Below are 27,555 nucleotides of genomic sequence, written 5' to 3' on the forward strand. Positions count from 1 at the left end.
TCTTCACATAAGTAGTTTTAAAAATGGTTTAGTTTAATTGATTTCTGAAGGTTTATTGCTTGCTCCCCTAATATGTTAATTGTCCCCATTAGTTTAGATATGATTAAGCTTAGTTAATTCATTTTTCCCTTTTATTGAACCAATAGGAAATTCTGATATCCCTTCAGTCGATTGAGAGACGAGCTTTTCGGTTCTTGCTTCCGTTTAAATTTCAGGTGAGTGGTAATTATAGTACATGATCCTATTTGATTGAAATATTAGATTGAAAAACTGTTTATCAAAAATTAGCGTTTGACAGTATATTTTCGTTCCTAAAAACATATAGCTTAAACCTTGTGTTTACTAAATATCCTTAGTATTAGAGCGTATATTCTGGGAACATGCTTTTATATTGATTTGTTTTATTATCAGGTACAATGGATTTATTAAAAATTTGATTTGATATGATTTGTAGTTTCCGATACGCGATTTATCGCAGTTATTACCTTTGTTTAGAAATATGATAATTCGTTCAATCAGTTATGATTTTCTAAATTATATATGTATACTATATATTTTCAAACTGGTACAAGTGCTCAGTATATCTGTATCTGTTATCTGGCCTCTCACCGATCTTCATAACATTAGGTCCTTGCATTTGTCTTTGAGTCAGGTGTCAGTTGTCAGTTTGTCGTCAGTTGTGTCATCATTAGAATCATGCATAAGATCGGTGAAGGCGATTGTCTGTTATCTGTATCTGGTATTGGTAGCGCTTACCATTTATCTGGCCCTGGTGGTGTGCAGTATCACCACTCTGTTACACTGTACCATGTGTTTTAAAGCTTTTGTCTTATTTCCTGATTATACTAATATTTGATATTTTTGAAAGGTTTCAGGGTTATGTTTGACAATTGATTGTCAGCTTTTGAAATTGATTATCTTATATTGCCCTTTTAGTTTAACTGATTTTGGAATACTATATTTTGAACTATATTCGTCATGATTTAAAAGTATCAGCTTGCCTGCCTGTTCCCTTTCGGTTGTGTGATGTAGCTACTACTCACTGAGGTTTTCGCTCGTATAGACGAAAATCTCATACCACGTTGAATCTTTCTTTTTCAGATTAAGGTCCCTGTTCATGAGGTAACCCTTGGATTGATGTTGAAGGAGATTGCCTAATAAATTAGCTTTATATTATCTTTGGAGAATTTTGATTATTGAGGTTTAGACTTGCACATTTGATTCTTTTAAGGTTTATTCATGTAATTGAGACGAGTTTGATATTCTGTTAGTAAATTTTGGAATTTCTATTAGTTCAGAATTAAGGCTAGCATAGATTAAAGTTAATTTAATTTATGTGCCGGTCATGGCCTGGGTTGGGTCGTGACAGTCCTAAAACCGATGATGATAAGAAGCGCATGGCTGTAGTCCCGTACGCCAGTGTAATCAGTTCGATTATGTATGCTATGCTATGCACTAGACCTGACATAGCGTTCGCGTTAAGTATAACGAGTCGTTACCAAGGAAATTCGGGAGACGAGCAATGGATTACCGTCAAAAAAACATTCTTAAGTAGTTGAGAAGAACTAAAGATATGTTCCTAGTGTACGGAGAAGGGGATCTAAAAATAGAAGGATTTTCAGATGCAAGTCATCTCACTGATGAGAACGATTTTAAATACCAATCAGGATACCTGTTTATCTTGAATGGGGGCGCCGTCAGCTGGAAGAGTTCCAAGCAAGGAAGCGTAGCTTTCTCTACGACCGAGTCAGAGTATATCGCTGCTGCGGAAGCAGCAAAGGAATCGGTTTGGATTAGGAAGTTCATTACTGAACTTGGTGTGGTGCCTGACATTGTAAATCCCATTACATTGTACTGTGATAACAATGGAGCCATTGCGCAAGCAAAGGAACCACGGTCTCATAATGCATCCAAGCATTACCTAAAGCGATACCACATTATAAGAGAAATTGTGGCAAGAGGAGATGTGAGAATAGAAAGAGTACCTACAAAGGACAATGTTGCAGATCCGTTGACAAAGCCCTTAACCCAGAAAGTACATGATCGTCATCTAACTTCTACTAGGATAAGTTGTAGAAACAATTGGCTTTAGTCCAAGTGGGAGTATGTTGGGGTTTAGTGTCCTATAGACAATTGTTCTAGGATACAAACTTAATGTAAATGAAGTGTTCTTTATATCGTTTGTTTTAATGAGATATATGTTTTATAACTATATAAAGGCAATCCCTTTTAAGAACTAAATAAAGTCTAATAAAAGGAAATCCATAAATTTGTTTAAAGTGATTATAAAGTGTTCATACAAACATGAAGTGAGACGAAACTTTGCAATAAACTAATAAACTTAAAACCACCCCAAGTCAAGTAATATGTTCAGGATTGACATATCACTATTGAGACTTGCATGTAATAATGTCTTCTGTCCTGACAGAAAGCTGATCTCACAAGCTTCATATATACAGATATCTGGACAATTACATGGATCCGATGAAAAGAATTTCATTAGGATTGGGGACCCGACTTGAGATAACAGGATGGATAGATTCATCATTGTCACCTGTTCATCTCATTGGTATTAATAGGTATAAATAATCCTCAGACTCAAAGGAATGTTAATTGGTCATTCAGGATTACGGAATGTGACGCTTTGATCCTGTTGTAACACGATCCTTAACAGAGATGACTCTGGGCTGTGAACAACAGACATTGGGTATCACAGGAAGTAATTGCGGGATAGTTATACATTGGATTGAGCATTTATCACTCCCGATAAATGGGAGATATGTCCATGGATCGCTTGTGGAAGACTTGACTCTAAATCCTTGCAAGGTGATAGCTTTAAGATTGAAATGCAGATTTCTCTTAACCTATCTAATTGGAGTTGACTCGGCCTGTACAAGTAAAACGAACGTCTCGCTATATGTGACTTGACATTATCCATAGTCATAAGATTCAGTTCAAGGATGTAGTTGATAAAGGATCGAATTATACCATAACTAATACGGAAAGGTCAACGACAGAATCAACCTGTCTTCTTATAGCTCTGGGGGAATGATTACGGACTTGCTAATCACATACTTTGTACATCATTCCGTTATGCAAAGATTAAATATAATTCTTTGAAAATTAATTTAATAGTTGCATACGACTAGAAGCAATAAGAACCTAATGGGCCACACATAAGACTTGGAACCCAAAAGAGAAACAAATGTTAATTAATTGATGGAAGCCCGACTAAGCCCAATAGGGCCCAGTAACTGTAGGGGGCGATTTTTATGTATATTAGATACATAAATAATTAATTTGATTTTATCAATCCTAATTAGATTAAGATTATGAATTAAATTAATTAAAGGATAAATAAATTAGGAATTTTAATTAAATTATATTACTCCTATTATTATCCAATAAGGTTATTATTATTATCTTTATATTTAGATATATTAATGGATAATAATTAAGAATTCTATTCCGAATTAAATTCTTATTCAATAACCTAATTCTATCTAACTAAAGATTAGATACAAGAGATTATAAATACCCCTATAGGGATTTTCGAAATCCAACCCTAAGCAGTCAAGAGAGAGAATTTCGACCCCTAGCTCGAGGACGAGATTTTCCACCGCTTCCTTCCGTTCAATTGATTTTCATCTCTTTCTCTTTATCCTTGATCTTGTGTTGATTAATTAGAGATAATCTACTTTGGTTGTTATAAACGGTTGATTCTAACTTGATCTTTCATTGTTTTGTTTTGTGCTCGGGAACTCGAAGTAAGAGTTGTGGGCACTTCGTTTGCAACGGTAGATAGAACTTCTGAAAGGTATTTCTTTTATACCTCTTTATATGAAATAACGATTAATGAATCTTGGGGTTAATGGAAATAGGTTAAAATTTGTATATTTGGGCTGCTATACGTTAGCCTATTTTCCTTCATAAGTGCCTTGTGGCTCCAGAATCTAGAACCCAGCCCGTTTTGTTTTCCACCAGATTAGCTTCAACCACAACAGCAGCAATAATTTCTTCATTCTCCACTAGATTGGATTGTGGAGCAGCTCTGTTGTTTGGATTATGATTGGTGTTCTGTTGGTTCTTCCTTTGGTAGCACTGAAATGCCTTATGGCCAGGTTTACCACACACAAAGCATTCCACTACTTTCCTCTTCTGAATTCTTCCATTCTTCTTGAAAGGCTTGTTCTAGTTTGAGCCTTTTTGGAATTTGGTTGAGGGTCCTTTGGTCCTGTCTTTTGGCACCACAACAGATTAAACAATATTAGCATTAATTGAAACGAATTTTGAGGAAAGTTGCTTATCTTTCATTCTATTTGCTTCTTCAGTTCTCATGTGGCTGACAAGCTCCTGGAGACTGAAGTCTTTTTTCTTGTGCTTCAGATGGTTTCTGAAATCACTCCAAGAGGGTGGAAATTTTTTCAGGAGGACATTGGCTTGCAGCAAATCAGACGTTGTCATGCCTTCACCCAGAACTTCAGCAACAAGATTCTCATATTCATGAATCTGGTCAATGATGGGTTTTTCATCAACCATTTGATAATTGATCTATCTTCCAACCACATATTTACAGTTCCCAACATCATCAGACCCGTATTTTTCTTTCATGGTATCCCAAATTTCTTTGGCAGACCTTTTATTGACAAAAATATCGAACAGTGGGTTCGACATATGATTTAGGAGATGACCCCTAACAGTTTTGTTGTCTTTTTCGTATTTTGCAGAACGGGTATCGTACTGCTGAACAATCAGAGACATGGCAGGACCATTTGGGTCAGAGGGTGGATCCTGGACAACAACATACTCCAGTTCGAGTTGTTCAAAGAATATCAAAATTTTCTGCGACCATCTTTTGTAATTAAGACCGTCCAAAGGCTCAAGTTTGGAGAGGTCAGGAAGGGATTTCGCAATTAAGACAGACATGATTGCGGAATAGAAGCTCACTTTCAAATTGTAGGAAATAGAAAAGGGTTACAGAAAAAACCGATTGGAAATTGAGAACAGAAATTGAACTGTGCCGTGGCGGATGCCACTGCCTTGAAAGCGATTTCGGCAGACCGAGGTGCAATTTGTAATTTCGATCGCTCCCCAAGGTTAACACAGAAACCTTCGAACTTGTGCACTCAAATTCGAAGATGGTGGAATAGCGAGAGTGTATTTTAATTACCCAGAAAGTTTGATCGAAGAGATTAAGAGTAAAAACTGTGTTTTCAAAACTGGAAACTTGTTATATTTATAGGCTTCAGAAATAAGAATGTTAGAACGTTCACATACACGTTAGAACGTGGAGCAAAACCAGGAGAAAAATAAGGTTCTGATTTTGACTAGTTAAAATGTTGAAGAAAAGTTCAAAGAAGTTAAACCGGATAAAAATAAAAATAAAATTCGGGCCCAGTTGGGATGGGAGGGCGTCGCGTGAACGAACGAGCGAGCGCGAGCTTGTGGTATATTTGCTAAAAACCACTTAACACAATTTAAGGGCTTCTAAAGCCCAATGCTATATATACCCACTCAAACCTTTGTAAGTTTCCTATGTGGGATTGTAAAAGTGTCTTTGAAAGCAAAGTCCCTAAGCACAAATATATCCCTCACTTCAAAGCCATTTTATTCAACATCAAAGCCATTTATTCTAATAGTATAAATATGCCACCATTTATCTAGTTCATTTGATAAACACTTAATCATGTTTGTGATCTAATTATTCTATGTATTTTACAGCTGTTCTGGCACATATATGATATACTACAACAGCCCGACATAGAGGCGTCATTTCCTGGACAAGAAGAAGTTGTTGAGCAATACCTCAACAACAGGGTAGATTATGAGGGGCTCGCCTGGAGATGGACTGAGGAGCATGCAATGTGGATATGAGCTCCAAATGTGGTTCTCTTTGGAATTCCAAATCTCATTTACAATCATATAGTAAAGGAGATTTGGAATTTCAATTATAACCGAAAGGTAACACTCATCCCCCCCTTTTGTAATATAACTTAGAGCTTGCTATTTAGTTCATATGTATATGTATATTCAAGCCATATCAAAAGACATCTTATGGTTTGCCAGGCATATCATGTTTATGGCCAATCACATGCTTCATACACACACACACATACTCAAAACTTGTGCTGATAGTGTCGCACCCTGGCTTCCGGTTCTTACGCAGGTCGGGGTGCGTGGCCGGCTCGATCCGCCTTTCTCGTTGCTTTAAGGTTTCGAGTCGCCACCAATCATCACTTGGAAATACGTATGCGGGCGTGATTGGTCGCCCTATCTGTTTGGATTGACTCTGTGCGGTTTAGGTTTGGTAAAGATGGTCTCTGGAGAGATTTAAGGTTCGTTTTTCCGGTTACGTGTAGGGAAGAGATGTGATCTCACCCTACCCCGCCCGATGTATCGGTACTATTGTGATATCATGTGTTTGCTATTTGTTTTGCTTTGAATTGTCGATATAAACTAGGTACTTGCGCGCGTTTTGGGGTTATTTTAGCATTTAATTCTAATGACGTTTTCACATCGATTAGAATTAGTTTGGTGATAAGTTCGAACGACGTTTTCACATCGATCTGAATTAGTTTAGTTATGAATTCGAATGACGTTTTCACATCGATCCGAATTAATTTGGTTAATTTTATTCATTCGAAATAACATTTCAAATTGATTTATTTTTGTTTTAAATTACGCATATAGCATTCACGTAATCGTATTTTACAACAACAACAACAACAACAACAAAGCCTTAGTCCCGAAATGATTCGGGGTCGGCTAACATGAACCATCATATAAAACCGTGAAAATCAAGTCGTGTCAGCGACACAGATTCGCTCCCTCCACTCCGTCCTATCCACTACCATATTTTCCTCAATTCCCAATAAACTCATATCACTCTCGATCACCCTCCTCCAAGTTTGCTTAGGTCTTCCCCTACCCCTCACCACTACATCCCTTTGCCACTCTTCGGTTCTCCTAACCGGCGCATCAAGCGCTCAACGTCTCACATGGCCAAACCACCTTAGTCGGTTTTCTCTCATTTTATTCTCAATAGATGTAACCCCTACTTTTGTCCTAATTATTTCATTACGCACCCGGTCCTTTCTCGTGTGACCACACATCCATCTCAACATACGCATCTCCGCCACCGACATCTTATGGATGTGGCAGTATTTCACTGCCCAACACTCCGTACCATATAACAATGCTGGTCTAATTGCCGTCCGGTAGAATTTTCCCTTCAATCTATTAGGCATGCCGGGATCACAAAGGAAACCCGTAGCACTCTTCCACTTCGACCAACCAGCTTTAATCCTATGGGCAACATCTCCATCTACTTCTCCATCCGTTTGGATAATAGATCCTAAATACCGGAAGCAATCCGAGGCCTGAACAACTCTCCCATCTAGGGTGATTGTCCCTGCCTCCCTACTCCTACGGCCGCTAAACTTACACTCCAAATATTCTGTCTTACTTCGACTCAACTTAAAACCTCTAGATTCTAGAGTTTGCCTCCATAGTTCCAACTTCATCTCCACTCCTTCTTTCGTCTCATCAACCAACACAATATCATCTGCAAACAGCATGCACCATGGTATACCATCTTGAAGTGAACTTGTTAGTTCATCCATAACGATGGCAAAAAGAAATGGGCTTAGTGCGGAACCTTGATGCACTCCAATCGTAATAGGAAACTCTTCAGTTTTCCCAACACTAGTACGTACACTCGTGCATACTCCCTCATACATGTCCTTTATGATGTCAATATATTTCCGCGAAATGCCTTTCCTTATCAAGGCCCACCAAAGTACTTCCCTTGGTACCTTATCATATGCTTTCTCCAAGTCAATGAAAACCATATGCAAGTCTTTCTTCTTATTTCGATAATGCTCCATTAATTGTCTCATTAGATGGATGGCTTCCATAGTTGATCTTCCCGGCATAAAGCCAAACTGGTTTTCCGAGATCTTCACCGTCCTCCTTAGCCTTTGTTCAATCACTCGCTCCCAAAGTTTCATAGTGTGACTCATTAATTTGATTCCCCGATAGTTGGCACAATCTTGGACATCGCCTTTGTTCTTATACAAAGGGATTAAGATACTTTTCCTCCATTCTGATGGCATCTTATTGTTTCTCCAAATTTTGTTGAAGAACGTCGTCAACCATTCGATTCCTCTTTCTCCCAAACATCTCCAAATCTCAATAGGGATGCCATCAGGTCCTACTGCTTTCTTCAACTTCATCTTACTTAATGCCATTTTGACTTCACCCTTTTGAATTCTCCGCAGGCATTCATGATTTATCATATCGTGATGGATACTTATATCTCCAACATCTTGTTGGCGATCTCCATTAAATAAGTCATCAAAATAGGACCTCCATCGTTCCTTGATATCCTTATCTCCATTCACGTAATCGTATTTTACTGAATTAAAATTCAATTTTATTTTACGTATATCACATATACGATAAATAAGATTTGAATTTTAATAAGGAACATTTTGAATATTTTTTATAAATTCAAATGACGTTTATACATCAATTTGAACCGAGTTCGATTTGTTATATGTATGTAAAAAAACGAATTTTAATACGATGATAATTTTATATACACGAAAAAAATAATCTAAAAAAAAGATAACGAGCTATGAAATTATACACCTACACTAAATTAATAATTACAAATACCAATACAAAGTCAATTAATAAAATTATCAATATCTAAACTTGTTGAGAATTAAAATTACGGTTAGCCTAAGTTGAAAATAATAAAGTGAATAATTTATTTTAATACCTATACAAACATGCTCGTAATAAGCTAACTAATATAAACTAGTAACTAGTATATCACATGCATTCATCACAATTACATTTAATAGCATGTCAATAATAAATTAATATTTTGTACTAAAACCTAAACCTAAACCTGCACATGTATAAGTAAACACATGGATATGAGAGAAATGGGGCTTGAATTCACAAATTAATAAAAAATGGAGAGTGATAGGTAATTAATAGGGACTTGATTGAACTTACTCTAAACAAGTAGAGACCTAATTAAAACAAAACATGGAGGGACTTTATCGAAGCAATTAAAATAATAGGGGGGACGAATTCATAAAGCAATAAAATGAGAGGGGGTAAGTGTGATTCGGAGGGACTCGATTGAACTTATTTAAAAACGTTAGGAGCCTGATCATAACACGGAGGGACTTAATTGAGGAAATTAAACAAACGGGGTTAGTTTTTAACACAATGATAAATTAAGGGGTCAGAATGAAAATAAAGGGTATAAATTTGGATTGAGGGTTTTATTTTCTCATTTGTTCCAGCAGCCACCATTTCTGCTTCATCTTCTTCCTTCTTTCCAATTCCTAACCCTAGACAGCACTTGACCTTCAACTCCCATGGCCGACTTCTCTCTCAAGAGAAACCGCAGCTCCCCTCTCATGGCTGCCGGTCCTCCTTGCTCCGCCACCCTGCTCTTTTTTCCGTTCATCCTCGAGTCCGAAACCTAGAAGAGCCAGCTCCGTCTATGGCCGCCTCTTCTTCTTCGACGGCGATGACTCTCCTCACGAACGGCGACAGATCCGCAAGCTAAGAAAGCGGTCTGACCTTCATTGTTGCTGCCTCTTGATTTATGGGTGTGAATCTGAACCTTCTCTCTTCTTTCACGGCTTCCTGTTTTCTTCGATTTGGGGTGTGCGGTGGTGTTCTTCTGATCGACGGTCCGATTCTCTTTAAACGCGGCGGATCCACGGTGAGTTCTCTCCTTCTCTTTTCTCTGATCTATCTCTTTTCTCCTTTTATCGGGTTTTTAGTCCGATTTTATTTTTATCCTTCTACTTCCTCCTAGTTTCTTTGGATCTATGAAGTTCGAAATGAAATTCCGTTTTTTCTTTTCAGGTTGACAGGATGCTTTGATGAACGGAGAACCAACCGGAAAACAGACAGTAGTTCATTGATATCCTATAAGGGCATAAGTGGGAGATCGAAGAAAAAATACATATACGACATTATCATATATGTACATTAATTTTTTTTTTATGTTATCTATCATCTCGTTTTGCTTTTCCATGGATGAGTTTGAACAAACCATTTTGAAAGAGATTTGTGAAATAAAACTATTTACTTATCAAACTGAAATGGTTTGAAACTTCCTTTTCTTTTTTCTTTTTTTTTTTTGCAGATTATGAACAATGAATATAAAGCAAATATGAAGGAAGAAATTTCTATTTATGAAAACTGGCCCCCTCTAACCTCTAAAGCTTAAATCAGTCGAAAAATTGGGGGCCCGTTCTATGGAGATTGACCCTCCTATTTATAGCAAAAATTGAGTTCCTCAATTATTGAATTGATACTTTCATAATTCCTATTCTACCCTTGAGGGCTGATACGTAAATTTGCTTCCCCCACTTGCACATGTTCACTGTCCAGAAGCTTCTGATAATCAGCTGAATTATTGAGCTTTTTTTTGGCAAAAATGCCATTTGGTCCCTGTATTTGTAATTTTTTCGAACTGATTCAGCTGGACTGAATTCTGACCTGAAATTGACGTGGACCTGGATTGACCCGAATTCTGATGTGGACTTGGACTGAATTTGAATTATTTCTGACCCGAGCTTGATGTGGATCCGTTTTGAATTTGAATTATTTCTGACCCGAGTAGACTCCGTTGGATTTGTACGGATAAAATCCCGAGCTTTGAAATTTATTGGACTTGAACTGAAAATTACCCGTTCTTTGGACTTGAACTGACGGTTATCCGTGCTTTTGATTTTGTTGGACTCGTACGAATAATTCTTCGAATTTCCGATTTGTTGGGATTTGTACCACAGATAACTCAGTCACTTGAATAGGATTTGATCACTTTTTAGAATATTTTTGAATCGAGTGATCTTGCTTTTCGGGGGCATAAAACTGTCTTCAATTTTAAAGCGAGAATTTCCTGATATCTCAGATTGACGAGCGGGTCTTCGGATCTGTCAAAATTACTGTAAAAACAAAAATAATAAGAGGAATATCTATATTAATAATGCAATATTTATTACCAAAAATTTCATTTTTTAAACGTTCAATTGTCCTTAATTTATTAACTTTTCAATTTTTGAATCCATTTATCATAATTCGTTAATTATTTAGAAATCAACTATATTCTAAACGTTTAATTATAATATAAATCGTAATCAAAGTCAATATTAACTTTAACTTTAATATACGATGTTACATCATAATTCGTCATTCAGACTATAGGCATTCCTCAATATAGTTTACGACAAATAAATAAGCATTGAAACGTTAATTCGATTGATTGAAATCTGAACCTTAATTAATAAAGGGTTAATATACATATTTGCCCTTGTGTTTTCGCGGAAAAACAGATTTACCCTTAAATCAAATAAACCCACAAAACTATTCCTGAATTTTCCATAAACCTGCAATTATACCCTAATCTGATGGAGCTGCTAAACAGCGTTGACATCAAACCTTCTTGTCTCCAAAAAAAATTTGATGACGAAAATCAAAATTCATTTGGTTTCTTATTGTTTTCTATTGCTATTGCTTTTGGATTAATTAGGAGATTTAGACGCCATTTTATTAGGTTGATTGAGCTTTTATGAAAATGAATTTTGACCCATCTGTTCTTCTAACTTGCTTTTAATCGAAATTAATTGTGCATATTTTTTTCTGTTTGTGATTGGTTGTTCTTTTCTGAAGTTTTTCTGGAGATAAGAAGGTTTGATGTCATCGCCGTTTAGCAGCTCCATCAGATTAGGGTATAATTGCAGGTTTATGGAAAATTCAGGGATAGTTTTGTGGGTTTATTTGATTTAAGGACAAATCTGTTTTTCCGAGAAAACACAAGGGCAAATCTGTTTTTCCGAGAAAACACAAGAGCAAATTCAATTTTATTCAAAATACAAGGAATATATCTCGAATAAAATAGGTTAAAATTGTACTTTAATTCTATTAAGTCATATTTTGAATATAATTCGGAATTTTTACCGATTTATACCGAAATATGACAAATTAGCCTTAATAGCACAATTTTTCCCCAACAAAATATTTTCGAGATAATACCATATATTCTGGATAATCCATGAATTGTTCAAATTTTGAGTGAAATTTATTAAAAACTTAAAAATTGGTCCGGACAAAAATGGGTATCTACAGATAGCATCAAAAACCCATCAACATTCAGAATGGTTTCAATCAGATAACAAGTCAAGTGGAAGATGTATCGTAAACCTATCTCAAACATGAACATGCTTCATACACATAGACATACTCAGTCAGTTCTAGCAGTATAACTCGTCGGAATAAGAGTATGGCCAAGCTCAATGAACATTAATGCATATACTCAATAAGTTCTAGCTTCCTAAATAGTTCTATCCAACCAATCAGTTTATAGCTTTCTAAACAGAACATCAAACATAAACATGTTTCATACACATAGACATACTCAATCATTTCATAGTAATATAACTCATATTCATACCAATCACTTCATGCATGGTTAAGGTATTCAAGCAATCAGTTAATCGCAATGCACATACATAACCCTTTACAATATACTTGCCACTTGGATTGTACTAGTTGAAAAGTGAGCACGGTGATGAACTTTGCGATGTTGTAACCACAAGTTCATATTTTATGCTGATAACATAAAAAACTCATCACCATTTTGAATGGTTTCAATCAGATAACAAGCCAAGTGGAAGATATATTGTAAACCTATCTCAACATCACCCACAACAACATCATACATGTAACTAATCAGCTACATGCCCAATGAATATTCATACATATACTCAATCAGTTCTAGCTTCCTAAACAGAACATAAAACATAAACATGCTTCATACACATACACATACACATACATATACTCAATCAGTTCTAGAGTGTAACTCGTAGGTATAAGAGTATTCCTATATCACAATAAACATTCATAGCTTTAGACTATGCCTAATCAGCTACATGCTCAATGAACCATCATAGCAATGCACACATATAACCCTTTACAATATACTTGCCACTTAGATTATATCGTTGAAAAGTGAGCACGGTGATGAAGTTTGCGATGCTGTAACCATAAGTTCACAACTTATGCTGATAGCATCGAAAATCCATCACCATTCTGAATGGTTTCAATCAGATAACAAGCCAAGTGGAAGATATATTGTAAACCTATCTCAGCAGCATCACCCACAACAACATCATACATGCAACCAATCCGTTCAAACCAACTTAAGAATAATATATACTCAATAAGTTAAAGAAATCTTCCCATATGTTAAAGGCATGACCTGATTGACAATCTCTTAAGTCAGCCTTACCATGTATTGCCCTAGGTTAAAAACGATAAAGACCCAAATTTTTCAGTAGTGAATCTAATAATGAATACAATAAAATCAGTGTATCTAAGCGAGAGATCTAACCTTTTCGACGATAAGTCTAAAAATCAATAGATCCTTATTCCAGCTACTGAAATCCACATACAAAAGAGTAAATCGGATGAGGAAAAGATAGAGTAAGGAACAATGAAACTCTAATACATCTAGGAACGAAGCAAATATGGCTTACCAGTACCGTGTTTCGATATCGCTCCTAGTGATTGCATGTAGAAAGCAACCATGGAGATAGAGAGGGATGAGAGGGATGAAGATTGTGTAACCTAAAATAGGGTCTAGGATGAGAGAGAGAGGGGTTTATATTGAGCTGAGAAATTTCAGTCAAACGATCGAGCGCCTAAATTTGGTATATCGCCGTGTAAGTGAAATTTCATTTGCCGTTTTTTTTGTTTTCCACATACAATGACAGCCATTTATTACAGGTGTCATCTGATGAGCAAGTAAATTTTAATAAAAACGTGCGTTTTCTTTGGATGACATGATTGTGTCATCGTAAGTCCACATGTCAATCGAGCGCGTTTTCAATTAATCTTAGATGACAGAATTTTAATATACTGTCACGAAAAATAATCAGACGACACGAAAAAAAATGTATGTCATGTATCTTGTGTCATGTGAAATGGAAAATGACATAGTATTTTATGGCTTAATACACTGTTTGCCCCCTGAACTTGTCTAAAAAGCTTGATTGACTCCTTGAATTTTCAAAGTGTTCAGTTAGATCCATGAACTTGTATAAAATGTAATCAATTAATCACTCGGTTGCTAAAAAGTAAGTTAAATGCGAAAGATTTATTGCACATGTCTTAAAGAAAGTAAAACGACCGGGGTATGCAGTTCTAATATTAGAGAAGAAAAGTTTTGTAGTTGAGCGAGTAATAAGTTCGTTTTTAATCTATTTTGAATTATGTAATAACATTATAAGATAGATGAAATACATCTTCTCCATTTAACTTACTTTTTAGCAACCTAGTAATCAATTGATTACATTTTATACAAGTTTAGGAGGCTAATTGAATATTTTATGCAAGTTAAGAGGGCTATCATGATATTTTGAAAATTCAGGAACCAATCAATCTTTTTGAACAAGTTCAGACAAAAATGATGTATTAAACCTTCTTTTATAGTTATAACTTGTATTCATTAACATTTTTGTAATAAAGTCAATATGGAATTTTTGTGATCTCGATGTTTTATGGATTTTTTTTAACATGTTTTATGGAATTTTTTTTGAACCAAATGTTTTATGGAATTAAATTCAAGTTTTATAGATTACTTCTCTCTCTTTTTTAAAAGTTTATAGAAGTTTTAATGCATCTCGAGATTTTCTGTACTTAGGCTAAATAGTTTGATTGGTACTCTGAAATACAAATTTTGTAATAACCTTATGAAATTACTTAAAATTATTAGTAGAACTTTCAACTTTCTTAAGTTACATATTGGCCTTTGATACTTAAAAGGGTCGGTTAGGTAATGCCATAATACAATGTAATGTAATCAAACTTGCAATGTAATCAAACTTGTAATGTAATGGAATGAAATGATGATTCTATTACCATGTTTGATTGTTAAATCAAAAGAAAATGAAGAAATACCATTACAATATTATGTTTGTCTAAATAAATATAATCATAAAATTTTATTTGCACAATTAAAATTAATGAAAAACATGATAACGTGAAAAATGAGATGAAACGAAAAACACGAAAGATGCAAAAAAAAAAAAAAAAGAATCAAAATCAAATACAAAATTAGATTAGCTGAAATCAATTTAATTAATGCACATATATAAAAAAAAGTTAATTTTTTCTCGTTTTTAAATTTTCATGTTTTTCTACTTTTTACATTTTTGAGAATGATAAGAGCTTAGATTGAGGTGTGAGATTTGATAAATGAGAGGTTAAAGAAGCTTTGAGAGTAACAATTAGGATTATATGATTTGGATGTAATGAAAATTCAAATCCTTTTTCTATGTAACGAGGATTACAAGTTTTATAGAACAAAATGTAACCTATGATTTTCTCATTACATTCCAATAAAATTAAAAATTGCATCCAAACATAGTAATGAGCTTTTGATGTAATGGGCATTCCATTACGAAGTCCATTACGTCTTACCAAACATACCCAAAGTGTTTTGTTAGCTTTCTAAACTTGCAGTCTTGATCACATGCACCATAAGCATGCAGAATTTGTTCATTCACCATTAGATCTAGGCTTACTAGAATCCTAAAATGGAGATTCAAAGCATCCTGAGACTTATATTTAATAAGTCTAGATTTAACGGTGAATGAGCAAATTCACTTGCTCATTAAGGTGCATGTGAAAATTTCTGACTAAACTTGCTCAAAGTTATATGTCCTTCAACTTATCCAAAACACTACTTTGTTCTGCCACTTTATTGAAGTTAATTACATCAAGGTTATACACACAAAATTAAGTTACTTACATTAAGGTTATACACACAAAAAAAAAATTAAAAATTTAGCGACAATTTTTTTTACGTGTGAACCGCATGTACAAGCTCTAGAGGAAACTTTGCCAACCACCCTAAATTCATCGCCAAAGGGGTTCGGAGGTATAGGTTAGAGACGAAATCATTATTGACAGGGTAAAGTAAAATTTAGGAACGGAATTGTAGGTACAGTTTTAAACATTGTTTTTGCTTTTCTTTTATTTGAATCCATCTATTCTAATAATGTAACACAAATTAAGAAAAGCATTCTAATAGAAATCAATCGATTCCTTCTATACATATCATAAAGTCAACTATTAAATACCGTCCTTAAATTACTTATCACCGCTTCTTTTGGACTTTTTTGCTCTTCTCATAATTTTAATCAAAAACTGAAAATTCTCTCCAAAATCATAAATCCGAACAAAAGTAATTGGAATTATAAAAATAATTGATGTGTGACAACCCGAACCCCAAAAATGGATGATTACGAGTCGGAAACATTAAGATTTACATATTTTTATCAGGGAGAAAATCTGCTGTCCCCGTTTCGGTGTCCCATTCCATGTCCCTCTCACAAAAAGTGGCCCCTTTTAATCATGTGGGTCCCCTTGGCTCATAAAATATATTATTTTAATTAAAATGGACCACTTTTTGTGAGAGGGACATGGAAGGGGACACCGAAATGGGGACATCAGATTTTCTCCCTTTTTATCAAAGAACTCATGAAAATAATACATATTTTTTATGATGATTTTGCATTTTTCGTCATAAAAAATAGGAGAATTTTTCATTTTTCGCCACAAAATATTGAATAATTTAGTGTTTTTTGTCACTAAAAATTTTACGATTTTGCATATTTCAAAATTTGGCCTAAACGGATGCGGCATGCCACCCGACCCATGGTGGGAACGGATGCAGCGTACCGTCCGGCCCATGGTGGGAACGATGCAGCATCCGTTCCCGCCATGGCTCGAACGGTATGCCACATCGGTTTACGCTAAATTTTGGATTTTCTCTCAAAACAAATTTTTGCAATTTCGAAACTTTTTTTATGCCAAGGGCAAAATTATCCAAAAGGGACGATAATAAATAATTTGGGGCGGTAAATAACAATATCCATAAATCATAAATTAAGAAACCAATTCTACTAGAAATCCCTTAACTAATTTTCATTTATTAAGTATAACAGAAATATATATATAACAACTTATATTAAATCCTATTAATTAGGATGTAACAATGTGACACTCCGAACTGGATCTTAACATCCAACACATGGAGGATTGTTACTAGGAACACATTTCACCGGTGAAGCTGTGGGTGGGTCTGATGGAGATGGGGGCGGCTCTGTTGTCGCTGTGGTGCTTTTCCTAGTTATTGGTGCTTGATCGCACTCTATAGCCGTGAGGAGTTCTACAACATCAAAGTAAATGGGTAAATAATTTATTAATCCCTTACTTTTTAATCGGAAATAAGTGTGGCTGTATATCAAAATTAAACAATCCAGAGCAAAAGGAATATATATATTTATGTAAAAAAAGTAATGCTAGAGTGAAAATGGTAATTACCATGAGTGAGTAATGGTCGAGCAAGTGTTGAAGAGGGTAAAGCCAAGAGAAGGAAGAAGAGTAGCATATATATCCCCAGAAACGCTTTCATTTTTAAATTGAATGGTTTCATTTTTGGAGCTCAGCTCCCTCTCTTTCTTCTAACACCACCTGATTTATACAAATTGTTTAGTGAAATCATTGCATTACTTGGAAGAAGTCTAATTTCAGATATTTATTACTTTGATTTAAAGAATACACATAAAGCTCTTCACCTATCATTATCATTATTAATTATCACTTTGAATTTGAATTACTGTGGCTATATGATAGGGACGTTTTGTCCCTATCTTGTTAGGGTGATTTACGGTTTATTTTGAACTTATAATTAAGTTTAATTATAAAAATAAGTATGTTTTCAAATAAATAATAAAATAAAAATAAAAATAAAAATTGTACTTTTAATAATTTTCTTTACTTTTTGATTAATTTCAGAAAAAATAAAACATCAAGTAACATCGGTGTTTCGCAGTCGTATTTTGCAGGTACGTGAGAAACACACGGGACGCGAAGGACAAAGGAAGAATTAATATTTCAGCCTTGGACCACGCGGGGCGTAAAATACCCCACGTGGAGCGTGCCACGTAGCTATGCAATTCCCACTAATTCATGGCAGTCTACCTTATCATCTTCACAAGGTCAACGAAGTCCATGCGGAGCGCAACCCAGAACACGCGGAGCGTACAAGGTGTGAAACAGTCGATAAAGTTCTAGTACCTCTAGTACATGGGGTGTCCCCTGAAGTACGCGGAGCGTGAAGGAGTGATATTACGAAGATAAGTTCCAGAGACTCAACCACGCGGGGCGTATCCTAGTCTATGCATGTGAGAAAACTGCAACGAAGTGGGAAAAGGCCAGACATGCGCGGCATAGCCTAAAACACGCGGAGCGTGCCATGTGAAACCAACAGCTTCAATGTGAAATCTTCCAAGAGACTTGTGTATTTACGATTTTACCCCAAACTTGATGTGTATAAATAAGAGTGTTTAGCACTCATTTTGATATTCAAACTTTGTTTATTAAAACTCTACCACCTTGAGAGCTTGTACACTTGTTCCATCACTCCGTCGAAGTTCCATTCCATCCTCTTCCACCAAGCTCGAGAGTTCCACCTCCAAATCCTACGAGACGACTTTGAGTCCGGTTAGCTAGTTCCAAGGGCCGGTTCTTCTTCCCTTTGTACTTGCTAATTAGCTTGCACTCTTCCTTTGTATTAGGCTTGATTGTATTCCACATTTACGCGTTCCACATTTATAGTATATGATTTGCAATTTCATTTTCTCTATATGTGTTGATATTTATTGCTTGTTTTGATATTTTTAATTGATTATTGTGTACGAATCCCAAACCTTTTGGGCATCATATAGGAGTTGTCTTACTGGAATTGACAAACCGAAAACTATAGGAATTGACAAGCCATGGAACTTCCGGGTCCTAGTTTCTGATCCCTCGCATTAGATACGCCTTTAGAAAGAACCACGTAATCTAAGCACTTCACGGGTCGGTCAGTCTACACATAGTTGTCTTTACAAGAGTACTCATCGTAAATTATCATTCGTATATGTTTTGGATTATTGTTTATTACATATTATAACTCATCGTCACCCGTATCACTTCCTTAGAGTTTGAATTATATAAATTTGTTTCACCATAGTTTAGAGTTTGTAGTTGTCACCCAAACCAAACTAAAGTATCCATCGTTTAGATAACAAATAGAACCGAGTAGTTTAATACTTGTAGATATAAATTCCGCGGATTCGATACCTGGACTTAAACCAGATTTATTACTTGATACGACATTGTACACTTGCCCCTACGTAGCGTCCAGTAGAGTTAAAGAACATAGAAAGATCTTAATTATAACACACACATAGTTCACCGATCTACTAGATTCCTTTATCACTATACTTCATGAGTAATTCCAAATTTCTAGAATATACAGTATAAAAAAAACAATAATGTGGTTACAACTATTTAAAAAAACATGCAAGTCTGCGATTTTGTTCGGTTGCAAATTAAGAATTCAATTTTACATTGTTAGCAAATTCACAAACGTTTTTTTTTGACATTGTGGTGCGATGAAGCAATTTGATGGCAGTTTGATAATTTTTGTGAAGTTTCCAAGTTTTAGATTTGGCGTTTTGGACCCTATTTTGATTGGAAATAGAGCCACTGTCAAAATCTATGGAGTCCACCATTTTTTGGCCAAATTGCATCGTTCACGGTTTTAAAATCGCGATTTTTTGATTTTCAAGGACTTTATAATTTTCCTTATTTCCTTTTGGGATTAGGTTTTAAGGTTTATTATATAAACTATGTTTATTATGTATTAAGCAGCTTTTGATGTTGAATAAGACTATTTGGTATGGTCTAAATTTTTTTAATTTTGAAAGTTGATTAACGAGTATTTGTTAACGTTTGTGATATTCCTGCTACGTCAATTGGTATCAACGACTGAGGTATACGTCAATTGGTACCAAGAGGATATGTGTGGATGAAGACTATCAATAGAATGGGATTTAACAACTTGAACATCGAATTCAAAATCGGTTCAAACATTTCAAAAATATGATGCATGGGATGACTTAGTGAACGTAGTATCATGAATTTGGGTCGGGAACTTGGTGTGGCAGGTTTACTGAGCACTGGTTATCTAATTTAGTTACATCCTATTAAGATTGCAACAATAATTCAAACCCTAAACCCTAGCAATGGAGGTAGTGTGCTGGGAGGAATGATTAGCAAAATGTTCGGGAAGCAAATGGGAGGAAGTTTAGAAGCAAAAGAAACTAGAAAATTTGGTCTTAACTTTCTTCATCACATCCCAAGCACTCCTTACTGCGAATGATGCCTTTGTATTCAAGCTAAACGAAAATTGAGTCATTTTAGGGAAATAATGAAAGAAACTCTTGCCATAACACCAAAGAAGTTGATATGCCTGGAAAAAAATATCATGTTAATGGCTAAATTTTGGTTTTGTGTCAGTCCAGAGGTGAGGCGTAAGCTAAGCACCCAAAAATTTTGAGGTCTTCTAGGCTACTTTGCTTCCCATATATGCATTTATAAGGAGTCTGTCCTTGAATAGGCACTGAGGGTAGTCTGATTATATGATAAACAATATGATGATTGACTGCTTCTGGCCAATACTCCTTAGGTAGACAACCCTGAAATATGAGGGCTCTTGTAGTGTTCATGATGTCAAGATTTTTTCTTTCCACTCTTCCATTTTGTTATGGGGTCTCAGGACAGGATGTTTGATGTGTAATACCATTGGTGGCATAGAAATCCTTCATGATGAACTCAATGCCATTATCTGTTCTTATTATCTTCACATTTCTGCTGAATTGATTGATGATGTGTTTCCAAAAATGTTGTAGTATTGTGCTTGCCTCACCTTTGGTTTGCAATAATGTTACCCATGTATACCTACTATGATCGTCAAGTATGGTTAGAAAGTAATGCTTGTTAGAGTGAGATTCTTTCACTAGACCGCATATGTCAACATGAATTATGTCAAAACACTCCTTTGCTATACTATGACTTAATGAAAATGGTTGTTTTTTCCAGTTTGACTCTTTGACAAATATCACATAGCATTGCCTTGAAGGAATCGAAATCATTACATGATAAGTTAAGGCCTTTTAATTTCTCATAAGAGGGATGGCCGAAACATAAGTGCCATACATTAGCTTTGATTGAAAAAACAGAACGAAAAGCATTTGGGCCATGTAATATAGACCTTCATGCTCTCTAGCCAAGCCAATCTTCTTCCAACTTCTTGTGTCCTGTATTGCACATATTGAGCCTGTTATTACTATGCATAATTTTCTTGTGTCCAAATGTTTGTTGGTTGAGATTAAATTATAATCAAAAGCAAATATATATAGGACATTATGCAGAATAAGTTGTGGGCTGAGAGTCACTGTGCCAACATACTCAGCTTTGACCCTTTCCCCATTTGGCAAACCCAACTGTTGAGCGATTTCCGCAAGTGCACGGTATACGCTTGTAGTAATAAAAGATATCGAACCCACAGGGAACGCTTTTTAACTAAAAACTTATTTAATTCATTTATATTCACATCTTTAGGTTTAACTAAAGAAAATCGTTTAATTGATTGTATTGGTTTGGGTAAATTAGGATTAGATGAGAATATTATATTGAACTTAGAGAACAACTCTGTCTTGAGATTTTAATTACAAGACAGATGCTTCCGAATTTGGAATAAGTAGAAGGTATAAAACTTATTTTCATTAAGCAAAGAAAGCAACTATAACTTTGGTAAGATTATGAATATGTAATAACATAAGAATTTATGCAATTAAATGGCTTTGAACCGTAGAAATCTCTCTGGATCGGAGCAGATTTCTACCTTAATCAAATTAGTATTTTATATCCGATAAGTCGCGGTCACGATCATATCATCCGTAAAAACTAATCCTTTCAAGTGTTCAACAAAGTTTCTTTATAAATATGATTGTATAAAACGTTTTAATAAAACACCAATTTATCATTTTGAAAATCATTTTGTCAGAACAATATCAAAATAATCAACAGGAAGAATGTATTGAATAAAATAAATATATTATTAGTGAATTGTGAATCTTCACAAGTTAACAGAGAAGAATAAACATGGATAGCATTTTAACGAAAACTTTGAGATCTGGGTTATCAATCTTTCCCTCAAACTCCGTAGGCTTATCAGACCTCTTTGAGCTTCAGCCGTTAGTTCCTCTCGCTGAATCTTCGGAATAGAGACCGGTCAGTCCACTACCAGAATGAAAACTTGTCTCTGATCAACCTTTGAAACTAAAGTAATACTATTGTTTTTATAACTAATCTAATAACAACTTGTGTACATCAAGTTTGTTTACACAGAAATGAAATCTAACTTTCTGACTCTTTCTGAATCAGAAACTCAACATAATAACTCTATGATTTCTCTAACTTTTCTAACTTAGCCAACAACATTGATTTCTGAAATGGATCACTTATTTATAGTTGGTGAAGGGTTGTAAATGAAGGGTCGTGTCCGCTGGTGGAAGGTCGCTTTTATCCTAACGAACAGACGCGTTTCTTGGAATTAAACATGTGAAAACTGTGCAGAATTCTTCGCTATCTCATATGAGATTCTGAAAATCTCAGTCGCGACAAGGGGTGAAGGGGCGAGCTGAAGACTTCGAATTTCCGGCGACTGATGATCGTATGTCGCGATTGAGATTCTGAAAATCTCAGTCATGACAGGGGCTTTTTTCCCCGTCTTCGACTGCTTCTTGTCTCCTTCGAGTCGGTCTTCTGATTGATATGCATTCTTGGCACGTAATTTAGGGTTTTCCTCCGTTTTAGCTCCGTTTTAGCTCCTATTTGGATTTAACCAAATAATTAAGCACCTTGCATCAAAAAAGTAAATAAAGACGTAAAAGTATTGTAAATGGATATAATTAGCATGATTTCAATGTAAATTTAACGTATTTATATATGATATTTTAGGTATATTTTGGGCTTAACAAACTCTCACACTTAAGCTTTTGCTAGTCCCGAACAAAATTTCACTGAATTTATTCTTTAATCAATGTCTTTAATAAATAGAACATATATCCATATATTCCTCTTTGAATTAGTTAAACCGAAAGATAAACTTTCATGGTAAATTTATACGCAAAGTATCAAACTAGCTAGTGTAAAAGAGATATATCATTCGTCTTGTATCTCAATTTTTATATTGAAGCATTCGGGACGGTGTAAGCACGCATGTTTTTGAATCTTTCGTCTCAAGGCATTTAAAGCACAAAATTTCCTTTTCCAAACCTAAATTATTACAAATATAGATTTTTTTTGTCCGTTTAAGAGGTACCGACCATGCCATGGGTGGACGCAATCGTTACTTAAAACTTTAAACACGTTTAATTTTGCTTTAATTTTTAACGTTCCTTTCATACATGGACTGTGATAATGGTGTTCGCAATCGTGGCCAAAAGTAAACGGTACTTAATGTTCTTCCCTTTCATACCTCGATTGTGATAAGGTTGGTCTCAATTGTGGCCAAAAGTTAAGAATACGACTACTTGATTAAATTAACACGAGTTATAAAAATGAAAAATTAAAAATTGGGAAAAAAGAAATAGCACATTCATCCTATATTGACTTGAAATTCAACATGTATTATGGCTAAAGTTTCCTTAAAAACTTCAATTGGCTTTTAATGTAAGACGGAAATCATACCGAGCTAAAAAGCTAAAGTTGTTAGTTTGATTAATGCCTATAAACCTAATTGAAAAATGAAAATAAGATTTATATTTATCATGCATTCATGATATAAAATAGAGATTTGAAACTAAAGAATTTTTACTTGTATACATTTACTCGAGACGTTTTTGAGAAAATCGTATCGGAGATTTGTAAAAATATTGCCCGTATAGAAATATTATTTCTAACAATAATGATAACCTTAAATATGCTTAAACATTATTTTGAAAGTTAAAGTGTATGAAACATATGAAATATATAGTTAACAAAAATTTTACATTTACGGAAAATTGTCATTATTTTTGAAAAATGTTGCACTGAATATAAAAATTGTTGCACTGAATATAAAAATTGTTGCATTTCTGTTTTGAAAACGTTGCATTATATACTTTACTTAAACTTGAAAAGCAACATGCATTTATACTTAAATAAATAACATTCATTCTCATTCGTTGCATTCATTCGTACTTAAAATTAAAACGAATATGAAATGTCTCCTCCCACACGTAATTTGGACCATGTCCTCATTGGTGCAAAAAGCTATAAAACACGAAAAATAGTACGAAATTAAATCATACGAATGTGAATTAAAAATATGGTACGAGAACATTCAAACATAATAAAAAATAATTGTACCAAACATAATTAAAAATATTGTACCAAACCGAATAAAACATAATAACGAAAATGAGTTAAAAGATAGAAAGGATAAAACCTATCAAGGTGAACTCGGTGGAGAAGGCGTAGTCTCAACTCCTTGGCATTGGAAGAAAGATAGCAACCGATGACAAGTAGATTTGTGCTCACATCTCAATGTAGTGATATTGGCATCCACCGTGTTTATCCTCGAACTCATTTCGTATTGTTGGCAACGACTTCATCGAATCGCAAATTCATGTGACAGTTATTCTCTTTCATTTGTGTCAAAACACGTTGCCATCCAACTGGTTCTTCAACATTTGGTTCCACATTTGTTTGCTCGTTGGCATTAACATCAACATTTTCCTCCTCCTCCTCTTCATTAAAGTCCTCATTATCCTCTTCATCATCATCTTGGACACCTAAACCTTGAGAACTTGAAGCTTCACCACCCAAAGTAGCAAAAACACATCTTGTACGATCTTCATAGGAGATAAATGCGGGTGGTCCCAATTTCTTCAATAAATTGGCTCATTGAAGGGCCGTAATATCTAAGGAAGGTAAACCAACATGAGGCATATTTTGATAATCCGCTAATTCACCCCGAGCACCCAAAACAATGCTGGTAATTAAATTTCCCATTGGCACTTGCTTATTGCGGGACTTGGAAGCCCGAACCAAATTAGTAAATATCATCTCAACACTATCAATGGTCAAATTCTTAAAAATGCGATCCAACACAAACAAATCAGGAACTTGCACCTTTGAACTTTCAACCCGGCCAAATAAAGAAAAGGCTAAAAACTTGGGAAAGAAAAAGATACAATATCCTTGATTAACTTACTAGAAGTGTTCTTCGGATGAAAAACATCTAGGCCGGTTAAAGAGTGACAAACCGTGTGTGCATTAAAAGTCTTTGGTTTAGAATAAAAATTCCGAGTAGGAAAACCAAACCATCGGTTCATCGCCGCGTACCCGACTTCAAAACGAATCCCATTATTTCGAAAAGAGATAATACTTTTCTTCTTATCATAAGCGAGAGTGACAAAAAATTCCATAATATGCGATTTAGTACTAGGAAAACGCATACTAGCAAATCTTGTCCAACCAAGAACGGATAAATACTCATCAATACGGTCGGTAAAAGAAAATATGTTTACCGTGTCGATGTCAAGGAAAGGCATGTCGACGAACTCAACTTGGCTATTAGAAAAACGGCAAAATTTACGTCCTTCGGCCTCTGTCGCAATATCGAACGGTGCTCCATATTGAACACGTAATCTAGTGATCTCGGAAGCTTTGGTTTTGTTAGCAACGGTCTTTTGTCTAGGCATTTTTGTTTGTGAAATTTGGTGAAAGATATGAAGAAATTTGAATGAATGAAAGGAAGAGTAAAAGATAATGGTGGTGATTTAGGGAAGAAGAAGATGAATAGGGTAAAGATTTATGGGGAAGGTGAGTGAATCTTTGTGTTGGGAAGAGTAAAAGATGAGTGATTGGTGTAAATAGAGGTGATATAAATAGGTGTAAGTAATAGGTATGTATTAGGATAGAGTAATAGGTAGTGAATTAGAGTAGGAATAGGATTAAATGCAAACATCAGCCCCTTTCCCGTCAAACGAGTCACATGTCGCGACTGAGATTTTCAAAATCTCAGTCGCGACCGCAAGCTTGCAAAGGGGCGGATTTTTCCTGAAAATTGCTTCTTTTGCCGTCTCAACTGAGATTTCAGAATCTCAATTAAGATTCTGGAATTTCTGGGTAAAAATTGGACTATTTTTGACAATTTGAACATGACTAATTCAATTCCTCTTGTAATTAAGTGACATTAATGCAATATTTAAGTCCTGAAACTGAGATAAACAAAACTGAAACATTAAATTAAATGAAAACCAAAGGTTATTCCTTAAATAAAAGAAATTAAGGAAAGAATTAATGGACTTTATTAATCATAATCAAAAGAAATACAATAAAACACCTTATTACATATGTACATAAAAACATCTATGCATAAATTGGAATACGACGGACAGTGGCCCGGTCAATCTTCGCTTGAATGAAGATTTTTCTTTCTGTAGGAGAAAGAAATTTTGGACCAGAATGAAACTCTCTTTTTACAAGTCCATCATTTTCCAAAAACTCGTAATTCATTATGGGAAATGGTTCCTTATAAGTCCAAGGAATAGAAACTGATCCTTTGGTTCCTAGGATTATTCCACATATAATATTCCCAAACCCAATTATCCGATTCTTCGAACGGGAAATGGCAACTAATCCCTCCATCAAATTTTTTGAGGAATTAACTGTGTTACCTTGGAAAATATCACCTAGCACATATAAATCGGTATCCTAGACGACACTGCTTCGGACTCGACCAAATAGACTATGACAGAGAAATTTGTGCAAAAACAACATGGAGTTAGAATTTATTGATTTGTTGTAGGCAAGACGTGGATTGAATCTCCAAAATCCCGTCAACATTCTCTAGATATCTGCAGAAGTCATATCTCTGCGAGGATGACGTGGAGTGGTGTCCCGTGGTGGAAAACCAAACCAATTATGAAGTTCAGGATATCCAAAAGTGAACATCTTCCCTTCACAATGAAAACTGAGACGAACACGCCTCTTATTGACGAACCGAACAGTAGATAGAAACTCTAGAACCTAGTTACCAATTATAGGGAACTTCATGGAAGCAAATTTGGTCCATCCCAAATTTGTCAGATAGCGATTCATGTCATCGCTTATCCCGAGTTCTTCGTTCAGGAACTCATCCAGATACAGCATACCACAGAATTGTGTATATCTAAACTGCAAATAACGTTTCTCTTCGTCATGATTGTAGATTGGAAACCATGCTCCATAGCGAGAAGAGATATCAACTCTCTTGCTTTGAGCAGAAGTATTCTTCCTAATATTTTTCAGAGATTTGGTCATGTTTGTGAGATAAGATGGTGTCTGTAGGATTTTAGAATTGAAGAAAGAAATTCAGAAATCTGAAAGATGAAATGAAATGGAATAATTCTGACCCTACAGGAATATATAAGATACATAAGTGAAAGGTTGTGTCTATTTAAAAAAATAAAAGATGTCAAAATGATACCTCTTGGATTTAACTGACAGAATTTTTGAAATCAAATGTCTGTAATCCCTTACAGTTATTTCAAAATGTTAAGAATACAGAAAATCTCAATTGAGATT

At 35.0% G+C, this 27,555-nt stretch overlaps 1 long non-coding RNA gene across 1 annotated transcript; it reads left to right on the forward strand.

Moving 5' to 3' along the window:
• Positions 1-9,134: 9,134 nt before the first annotated feature.
• LOC136227882 (uncharacterized) lies at positions 9,135-10,131 on the forward strand. The gene is made up of 2 exons (XR_010688318.1): positions 9,135-9,751; positions 9,898-10,131. It is a non-coding gene; the product is annotated as an uncharacterized lncRNA (long non-coding RNA).
• The last annotated feature ends 17,424 nt before the right edge of the window (positions 10,132-27,555 follow it).

The sequence above is a fragment of the Euphorbia lathyris genome, chromosome 4, assembly GCF_963576675.1.
Source record: "Euphorbia lathyris chromosome 4, ddEupLath1.1, whole genome shotgun sequence".
Taxonomy (NCBI): domain Eukaryota; kingdom Viridiplantae; phylum Streptophyta; class Magnoliopsida; order Malpighiales; family Euphorbiaceae; genus Euphorbia; species Euphorbia lathyris.